Below are 11,356 nucleotides of genomic sequence, written 5' to 3' on the forward strand. Positions count from 1 at the left end.
ATTGACTTTTGGTCTCTTGAACATGCATCTGAATTTCAAATTGATTAAGGCTCTGTTTAGCCTTCTACATTTCTTCTTGAGTCTCCTGTTTTTCTTCTGCCACATGCCCATGTGAAGCATGGTGTTATCTTGGATCGCTTTGTCAATATCAGCTTGCTGCTTGATTTTTTCATTTTCCTGCTTAATGTGGCGATTTAGCACCTCAAGTTCATAGATCTCTTGTTTGAGTATGTCTATTTGCTGCTCATGAGGTATGATATTACTTGGGCCAGCAGTGTTTTGCTCTAATGTTTCAAAATAGTTGTACACCTCTTGCTGAATTGGGTCAACAATTGTGACTTTCTTGGACTGTGTTCATGCTCAATTCCAGTTTCAAACTCCGGCTGAAATGGTCTGTCCTCCCTTGGAGGAGTAGCTGCATCACGTTGTGGACTATCCTCAAGGTCTGATTTTATAGCACCCTTCTCAGGTGTGCTTAGATAAATGAAAAGTGTCCTTGTGGCTCTCCCTTTATTCTGCAATCTGCTGCTCCTTCTTACATTGGTAACACTCTGTGTTTCTCTTTGTGCCTTTTTCCTTGGTTTCTGCACTTTTACTTTCTTGGAAAGGGCAGTTTTTTCATGGAGTTTGGCCAACCTTTGTGCTAAGGGTTGACTATCTTCCTCACTAGAAGTCTCTGGAGTTTGATAAATTTCTTGAACTATGGATTTTCCCTTGTCTTGCTTTTGTTTCTTCCTATTTTCTTTTATCTTCTGGGCAGCTTCTTGGGCAAGTTCTGAGAGGGTTTGTGTGATAATCCCTTGAGCTATTGGATCACTGTCCACAGTAGGTTCAGGCTCAATCTCATGTTCAGAATGATGTATTTCAGTTTCCTCTTCAATCTGTCCTTGGACAGTTCCCTCTAAGATATCAGTTTCAAGGGTATCCTCTTTTCTTTTTCTTCTACTTTTTCTAGGTACAAAGGTTTCTCCAGCTTCTTCAAAATGATTTCTCACAAGAAATTTCTCCCAGGTGTCTCGTTTTGCTTTTAATTGTTCCTCCACTAACATCTTAACAAGACTATGATGACAGAGATGTGCTTCAATGTTTCGTGGATTCCTTTGGGCCATGGAACACATTTTTCTAAGGCTTTGGAATAGAAAGTAGGGAAGATTTATATCATGTTCTCCTTGAAATTGCAGCATAACTTTACCATGATAAACATATAAGACCCCAAATCTCCCTTCACAAGTGAAAAATTTTTGTACTAACAACAGTAAAATTTTCCATTCTTCCTTAACATAAGTGACAGGAATTCCTTTTGTGAAGACACTGGTATCCATACCTGGGTTTTTTAAAATCTGCTTCCATTGTTGATCTTGAACTGAACGGTTTTTAAACCACCTTTCTCCGGTTTGTGGGAGAGATGTAGCTTGTGCTATGCTGCCCTCACTGACTGCAAACGTTAAATCACCCACCTCTACTTGATTGTCTTTATCTCTGAATGACCTTGCAAAGGCCTTTGTAACCTCCTTGTGGTAGCCTTTAAATTTCTTGATGCACTGCAGCCAGTTGGCTTTTTGCAACGCCTCCTTAACTTGAGGATATGCTTCCAGGAATTTTGAACCTTCTGGTTCAGCCCTTAAAAGTTTCCCCATTGACTCTACGGCTCTGTTCTAAAACACGACTTCAATGGTGGCTTTACACAGTAAATTCTCGGCTCTGTTCAGAATTTTGTGGAAAAGAGGTTGTATGGTTTCAGCAATAGCCCTAGACACAGTGAATTCACGGCTTGAACATAGTGAAATGGTGGATTAACAGCTTTAACACAGTGGAACGGTGGTTTAGCAGTCGTAATACAACCGTAACATACATTCACTGGTTATATGTATTCACTGTTTCTCAGAATTAGCAGAGAGGGAAAAAAAACAGAGTATGGTTTATGGAGGCAACGTAGTGAGTGGAATGGAATGAAGGAAATGAGAGAATGGAATAGCGTGAAATGGAGTGTTATGAGCGTAGGAGGGTTTCGAAATAATGAATGGAAACGGCTAGATCCTTAGATTTCGGCGGTAGGTTTACACATGGCTGCGGGATGAGGACTTAGAGAGTCGTAGTACATTAGGCTACGTCACTAGGGTACGAAAGCATTAATGACAGAAGCAGCCGTAAGTGATTTTCAAAATCATGATAATCAAGGACTGATAGACTTGGGAGATACGTAGATATATGGTCGCATGGTAGGGAAAATGGGTAATCATTACAATTAGTGGCAAAAAGACATAACCCAGAAAACTTTTGCGTAATGAAATAACTGTAAGTTTAAGATTAAAACATACCTCAGATCCGCGTTTGGTTTGCCTTTCAATGATTTGCCATTAACCCTTTGTTAACTTATTGTTGTTACATGACTCTTTCCTCCTTGTTATTGGTGATTTTTGAACTGTAAAATTTTTTCAAACAGACTGTGTTTCTTTGTGCAGGTGCAGAGGGCTGCGGAAAGGCTAAACGGCTGCAGAATTGCCAAATAGCTGCGGGAACTGCAATGGTGTCCTCCAGCTGCACAAAATAACCTTAGTTGCCTGAAAAAAAACTTTTATTAATGAAATGAAATGGAATGAATGGATGAATGGGTGGAAAGCAGTGAGGTGAAGTGAGAATGGTTAGATGGAATGAGATGGTGAAATGGAATGGATGAAATGGCGAAATGAGATGAAAGAGAGAGAGAGAGATTTTTTTTTGGAAAACATGAGGTGTCAGGTGACCCTGATTTTCACCTCAGGTTTTCTGCATGAGACTGCCAATCAGAGATTGGTTTTCAGGCTCATACATTTATTCTTTTTTTTCTTTTTTTTTCTTTTTTTTTTTTTTATTGAAATTGAAAGAAACAGAGATTAGGCTAATGGAGGAGAAGAATTCTTCTCCACCAGCCTTATTTCAGAATCACCTTGGAACAACTTAACAAACTCCTCTTTTGAGAGTGGCTTGTGGTAAACTTTCAACCGGTGGCCATTCACAATAAAGGGAGTTTGAAGTTCATCAATAGTCTTCACTCTAACTGCTCCATTATTAAAGACTTCATCAATCTCATATGGCCCAAGCCAATGAGTTTGAAATTTTCCTTTGAAGTCCTTAAATTTGGAATCAAACAAGAGTGCCCAATCACCCTTTTGAAACTTCTTTTCTTTGATATGTCGATCATGCCATTTGATTCTTTGGTGCTGAACTAGATCGGTCCTTAGAATTGCATCTTGTCTCATTTCATCTAGTTCATTTAACTGGTTCATTCTGTGCTTCTGATAAGCTCATCCCCAATTGAACTGCTGTCTTGAAGGTCTTGATTTGGAACTCAATGGGGAACAGGACTTCCTTCCCATAGACAAGTTCATAGGGAGAATGTCCTGTGGTGTTCCTCCATGTGGTTCTATAGGCCCATAAGGCTTCAGGAAGCCTTTCTGCCCAATCTCTTCTATGAAGATGAACAGTCTTTGTGATGATGCTTTCAAGAACTTTATTTGTAGATTCTACTTGACCATTCGCTTGCGGATGGTATGGAGTAGATGTTCTATGCTTGATCTTATACTCCTCCATCAGCTTCTCCATCATCCTTGATGTAAATTGGCTCCCCTGATCTGTTACAATTTCTCTTGGGACACCAAAACGAGTGAAAATATCCTCAAAAAGAAATTGAACAACTGAATTTTCAGTAGCAGAAGTCAATGCTTTAGCTTCTACCCACTTTGTAACATAATCAGTACAAACCAATATATATCTCTTTTGCTTGGATGGCGGATTAATTGGTCCAACAAAATCTAGAGCCCATTTCTCGAAGGGTTCGATGCATACCTGTGGCTGTAGTGGCATTTCATTTGAAAGAGTTGGTCTCCCAACTCTCTGACAACTGTCACACCTTCTAACATATTGCTTTGCATCCTTAAAGAGAGAAGGCCAATAATATCCTAAAGAAAGGATTTTATAGGCTGTCCTCTTATCAGCAAAGTGTCCGCCACAAGGTTCATCATGACATGCCTTAAGGATGTCAGGCATTTCATCCTCCCGTACACATCTTCTGATCATACAATCTGGCCCTGTTTTGAACAATTCATTAGAAATCCAAGAATAATGTGAACTCTCCTGAATGATTTTCCTCTTCTCATTAGGAAATAAATGTAAAGGTAGCTTTCCAGTAACTAAATAATTAGCAATATCAGCATACCAAGGAGTTTTGGTAGTTACTGCAAACAAATATTCATCTGGAAATTTATCATCTACAGGAGAATCCTCGTTAGTGTTTTGAATTCTAGACAAGAAATCAGCCACTGTGTTCTGTTTACCTGGTCGATCTAACACAGTTATGTTGAATTCTTGTAAAAGCAAAAGCCATCTTGTAACTCTACCATTAGTGACTGGTTTGTTCATGAGGTATCTAATGGCAGAGTGATCAGTGTGGACAAAGGTTTCATAACCGGTTATATAATGTCTAAACTTGTTTATCGCATGAACAACGGCTAGAAATTCCTTTTCAGTAACAGTGTAATTTAACTCAGTGGGAGTCAAATTCTTACTTGTGTAATAAATGGCATAAGGGATCAAATCCTTTTGTCCCAAAACAGCTCCTAAAGCTGTATCTGAAGCATCAGTAGAAATGTGGAAAGGGAGTTTCCAATTTGGACCCCTTAGAATGGGTGCTTCAGATATTCTAATCTTTAAAGCTTCAAAGGCAGATTGACATTTAGGATCCCACTTAAATTCACAATCTTTAGTAAGGAGTTTGAAAAGAGGGGATGCTATCTTAGTGAAGTTTTCAATAAATCTTCTGTAATAACCAGTAAACCCAAGAAAACTTCTAACATCTCTTTGGCAATTTGGAACAGGTAACTTAGAGATGACTTCGACTTTAGATCTATCAACTTTGATTCCATCTCCTGAAATATGATGTCCTAAAACAATCCCTTCAGTAAACATCATAAAACACTTTTCATGACTTAAAGAAAGATTTGTTTCCTTACATCTTAACAATACTTTTTCCAAATTTTCCAAAGCTTCTTCAAATGTATTACCATAAATTGTGAAATCGTCCATGTATACCTCTACACAATCATGAATCAGATCTGAAAAGATTCCTAGTACAGCCCTTTGAAATGTAGCGGGTGCATTGCACAATCCAAAAGGGAGTACTCGGTAGGCAAAAGTTCCCCAAGGACAAGTAAATGTGGTTTTGTCTTGATCTTCAGGTGCTACCTGAATTTGGTTGTAACCACTAAAACCATCCAAGAATGAGAAATACTTTTTGCCTACTAAAGTGTCTAGTACCTGATCAATAAAAGGTAGAGGGAAATGATCCTTTAAGGTTGCCTTGTTCAATTCTCGATAATCAATGCAAACTCTCCATTTACCATTCTTTTTGGGCACTATAACCAAGGGAGAAACACATTGGCTATCTGAAATGGGGTAAATGAAGTTTACCTTGAGCAATTTCTGAAGTTCTTCTTTCACAATTTCCCTAAGATTTGGATTCATCCGTCTTTGTGGCTGCCTAATAGGTCTGCTGTTTTCTTCAATATAAATGTGATGAATACAAGTCTTAGGGTCGATTCCTTTCATGTCAGTGTATTCCCATGCAAAGGCAGTGGAATGTTTTTGCAACAGTTTAGTTAATTCTTCTTGTTGTAATCTTTTCAAGTTCTTGTTAATGTTTAATGTTTTTCATGGAAAGATTTCAACTGTAGAACTACCAAATTCTTCCATTGAGAAGAGAGACATCTGTCTAGAGGAGAGATATTCAATGTCTGCATCTAACTGAAACTGTGTAGAGTCATATTCTAAAGGTGTCTCAAAATTTTCTAATGTATTTAGAATTTAACTGTCCTCACTAATCTCAGAGATGGTTAGAACAGGTTGAAGAGTATCCTCATCATTGATCCACTCATCTTCTCCTATTTCTGTTATTGCCTTTGCGGGAGGATACAAGTTGAATTTCTTGGTAGAATTACCATCTGATATATACATGTCCCCAGACCTACAACTTATGAAAGCATCAGCTGTGGCCAGCCAAGGTCTTCCTAAAATAAGAGGATGTCCTCCTAGATTGTTCTTGGGAGTTAAAATCATAAAATCAACTGGATACTCCCAAGAATCTAGTGAGACTGGAATATCTTCCAATACACCATCAGGTTTGATGATTGATCTATCTGCAAGTTGCAGCAAAGTAGGTGTAAAGAGAAGGTTAGGAAGCTTTAACTGATCCATGGTCTGTCTACTCATGATGTTGATAGCGGCTCCTAAGTCAATCAAGGTATTTGGGATTTCAACCCCATTAATATGAGTTTTAACAATAGGACTACCGGGATCCACATACTTTTGCATGGTAATCTTACCCATCATAATGTCTGCAATTTTTCCAACTAGATGTATCCTTTTGGTATCTCTGGTTTTCTTTCCTGTTTTTTTCAAACCCAACTCCTTTATTGTCTTTGTTAGGATGGGAATTTCCTTAATGGCTGTTAACAAGGGAATCTTGATACAGACATTTTTCAATTCATCTAGAAAGTTGTAGTCAGGCAACCAAATTTGTTTTTCCACCCCTGGTCAATTTGTAACCTTTCAGGGAAAGGCGGTGTAGTTGAAGATGTAGGTTGCTCAACTAAGGGAGTTGATTCTTTTTCTTTTTCTTGAATGTTTGGATTTTGAAGGAATGCTTCAGAACCCTTATTAGCTTTAAGAGATTCTTCCTCAAAAATGCTTGGCTGTTGAACACTTGTAGAAGGTTGATCTAGGATTCTACCTGATCTGAGTTGTACTTCATTGAGAGGAACAACCATATAGGTAGGGAATGGTTGACCTTCCATCACATAAGCATTTTGAGGATTCCTATTATTTGGATTGGGTAATGGCTGAGAGGGAAGTTGATTTGGCTTCTGCTGGGAGAGTTGAGAATTTTGATTTTGTGGAGGAGGTTGTTGTTGTTGAGGGTATGGCAATGATAATTGTTGACCTTGATTTTGAAGTTGGGGAGCTTGCTGATTCTGAAATGATGGAGGATATTGATAGAATTGAGCAAATCTCGCATAAGGATTTTGCATGCTTTGCAACCATGCTTGAAAAGCATTTTGTGGTTGAGGCCAAGGTTGTTGCCAAGGGTTCCAATTTGGTTGGGATTGAGAATTCATAGAGTTGTTAAACCCTTGATTCTGTTGTCCTTGCCAAGGTCTCCTTGCAATAAAACAAAGAGATTCAAGCGTACTTGGATCTTCTTGAAAGACTGATTTGAGCCCAGGGATTGAAGGACAATCCTTGGTCTCATGGGTTTCTGAACAAATTACACATGTTTCCACAACTTGTGCTTCCAAGGGACATTCCCTTAAAGCATGCTTCTTTCTACACTTCGGGCAAAAGATAGTCATAGCCTCAGCTTCTGCTTTTTGTTTATTTTGAATCTTAAGGGTATCAATTTGTTCACTAAGACTCCCTAAGATGTCAGTTTTAAATTCATCCAACATATTACCGATTTCAGCCCTACTCACTGATCCTGTTGCAGATTTATTTTCCCTAAGGAGAGAAGGATCTCTAGGCCCTTTTTGAATTTTTGATTTGCCCCTTGAGAGATGGATACAAAGTTCTGCTATATCATTGAGAGAAAGTTGAGAAATATCCCCTTTCCCCATCATGTTTAAGTTATCTATCCATTCATCCCTAATGGCTTTTAATAAGAGGGCTTTTAAGGTCTCTTCATCCAAGGTACTCATTTTTGCTCTTTTTAAGTTATATTGAAACCTCTCAAGTAAATCTTGTAAGCTCTCATCTTCTTTTTGCATCATTTTAAAAACCTCGTCCTTGTGATTAGTAGGCATACAATAGTCCAAATACCTATCCAAAAAGGTTTGTTTCATTTCATCCCAAGTCCTAATGGATTGAGTAAGTAACCCCATGAACCATTTCAAAGCTTGATCTTTTAATGTTGATGGGAACAGTTTGAGTTTCTGAGTATCATCCAGATAGTCATAGGTTCGACACACAACTTGAAATTCAAACAAGAATGTTTCAGGGTCCTCAGTTCTTAACCCATGAAAATTTGGGAGGACGGATGGTGATATGTTTTTCATGGTGGCTCGGGAATCCTCATTAACAATGGGAAACCCAAATGAGTTATCCCCATCTCTATTTCCTCCAATGGGACCTCTACCTCCTCCATTATTATTGTTATTTCCTCCTCCTCCTCTACCTCTACCTCTACCACCTCCTTCTTCCTCTGCCATGATGATTCTCCTAGGGATTTCAAAATCTTCTGGTTCTTCTACAAAGGGTGAATGAGAAGAGATTTCTCCTTCTTCTTCAGGTGAGTCTATTTCCTCAATTACAATTGGTTTTCTTGTAGGAGAAAGAGAAGAGTCTCTTCCTGGTTCAAACTCAATAGAAGGTGTAGGAGAGTCAACTCTTGGCTCTTGAATTTCAGGAATTCTAGGACTAGGAGTTTCGGTTGGAGATAAGGGAGGTGTCTCTTGTCTATCTCTTAAAGCAGATGGACTTGTAAAAATTGAACTTCGAGCTCTAGCTAAAAACCCTCCCCTAGAATCTCTAGCTCTATGCATGTCATTTTTTTATTTTATCTTCAAGTCAAGTTAATAGTTCTTTTTCTGATCTTCCAGGTCACTCTAGGTGCAAGAAGAGAGCATACTCAAGAAACTATTAAATCAATAACTTTCTCCTTTCTGATCCTCCAGATCACTTCGAAGTGCAAGAGGAGAGCATACTTAGATAGGCTATTAACTTCTTTTCTTGAAATTTTATGTTTTTTTTTCTAAGAATATGGCTACTTAATTTCACTTCCCCAGCAACGACGCCAAAATGTTTAGTCAATTTAGTGTTATCTAAATTGCTAGTATTAATTGTCAACCCAAGGCTCGTAAGCTGATGAAGTGAAGGTGTACTATATGTACTTAAGCAACCTCTTAGAGTTTTTTTTATCGTTGGGGGTGTTGTTTGTGGTTAATTTATCTTCCTTAGATGGAGTGGGGATTTATAAACAGATGAGTGATAGTGTGTGATTAGTGATCTCTAACTACTTGCTTGAAAGTAAATGCCTGAAAGAAATAAGTAACTTGAAATAACTTGAAAGCAAATAACCACTTCCAATGGCACTAGGCACCATTCATGCTGCTGCAAACAAAAGAAAAGAAAGTCACTTTTAAAACCAAAGATAATGATTATCTCTCCCTAACTCCCTACTTCAAACACATAGTGCTGTGTAAAGCATGATTAGGAAGTAGCTCAAGTTGAATTAGAAAAGTGATTAAAAATAAGAAAAATATACTTTAAAGACTAGTGATAACGTTTTGCTCTTTCTAACTCTCTACTTCTGCCATATGTACTATGCAAAGTATGATTAGAAAGTAGTGAAAGATTAGTCTAAAAAGCACTCAAAGCCAACTGCAAGTTAGTGGTATTCTGATCCTTAAAAGATAGCAATTTATGATAAAAGATCATTCATGTGTTAGCAGAACTTTGAGAAATAAGACTAAAAATCAGCTATAAGAACAAAGGCAGCAACTTGAACCTGTCAACTTCAAATACCATTAGTTTGTAAAGCAAATACACAAACATAAAAACAAATCCCGGGCTAAAAACCTGCAAGGAAACAACACTGATCAGCTTGAAAGAAAAGAAATCAAATAAATCAAACTATACATGTTTAAAGAAATGCTGAATGAGAAAATAAAGAAATGCTGAACATAAAATACTTTACAGAGGCTAACATGAACAGGGGCCCTCCATTCATTCAGCCACAAGAAGACTTAAGGAACTGAAAGCTTCAAAACAACACTGTTTCTATTGCTCCATTTGCAGAAATGTACAAAACAGAGTGCTAGAACAGCACTATAAAAACAGAGTTTACAAATGCTCTTAAAATTATCACAAGTTCAGAAAGTACAGCCGCTAAAAAAGTAAAATAAGCGTACGCAGACGCAAGTATATATAGGCATCTGAAGGATGGCCTAACACGTACAGCTAATAACTGAAAACAACTAACTGTAATGCGTATTTAAGGTTCATTGACACATCATAAGGCTGCGTGGATGAGCTGGAGGTTCTGTCGTCATGGGCAATGAATCCAGTGTTGGATCATGTCCCCTACCACCTGAAAAACGCGGACAAGTCACTGTTTGAGCTTACGTGACCTAACAGCTTACAATCACCGTTAAGCTGCCTTTATTTGACCGTAACTTGACCAGTTTTGACCGGAGGTACAGATGACGTGGATGGTTGAACAAATGGCACAGGAACCTCGAGCACGTTGATACCTAAGTGCCCATGTGGCTCATTTGGCAAACTGACACGTGGAACCTTGAGTTTAACAAAAAGGCTGCGGGATCATCAGATGGCTGCGGGATCGCTGAATGGCTGCGGGATTGCCAGACAGCTGCGGAATTCCTGCAAGTAAATCAAAATCTAAACAAAACAGTCACCCATTAGCAAAACTCACTTGATCATGCTTAATGACACCTAATGTAATGATCTGGGTGGTTTTACAGTGAAAATGAGGCAAAAGTGAAGAAAAGATGAGGAAAAACTGAGGGAAATGGTAGACAAGTAGGTGTAGAGTAGAGGCTCTACACCAACCCCAGAGAAAGAAGAAATGAATCTGACCATATCTTGTAAATCATTAGCAAGAATTACGACTCCTCAAACTCTCAAGATAGAAGGATATATGAAGAAGAAAAAGGTTCAATAAGTGAAAGATCACATCGAGAAAGAAGAAATGAATCCGACCATATCTTGTAATGCATTGGCCATAATTACCACTCCTCAAACTATCAAGATAGAAGGACATATCAAGAAGAAAAATGTTCAAGAAGTGAAAGATCACATCGAGCATCAAGAAATGAATCCGACCATATCTTGTAATGCATTGGAAGAAATTACCACTCCTCAAACTTTCAAGATAGAAAGACATATCAAGAAGAAAAAGATTCAAGCAGTGAAAGATCACATTGAGCATCAACAACAAGTTCTCCAACTTTTAAAAGATAACGCCACTTTGGTGCAGAATCGAATGAAACAACAGGCAGATCAACATTGTAGTGAAAGAAGTTTTGATGTAGGCGATTAGGTATTTTTACGACTACATCTCAAGCAAGCTATTTATGAGAAGGAAATGTTGGCAATACTACATGCACTTGAGAAATGGCGACCTTACCTAATGGGAAGACACTTCAAGGTAAAAATGGATCATGATAGTCTTAAATACTATTTAGAACAAATATTTATCATTAGAAGAACAGAAAAAATGGGTCACAAATATGTTGGGTTATGACTTTGAAATCATCTACAAAAAAGAGAAGCAAAATGTTGTTGTCGATGCACTCTCAAGAAAGGATGA

Source organism: Pinus tabuliformis, chromosome Q (assembly GCF_031772625.1).
Source record: "Pinus tabuliformis cultivar Carrire ecotype Pingquan chromosome Q, CPIR1, whole genome shotgun sequence".
NCBI classification, from domain to species: Eukaryota; Viridiplantae; Streptophyta; class Pinopsida; order Pinales; family Pinaceae; genus Pinus; species Pinus tabuliformis.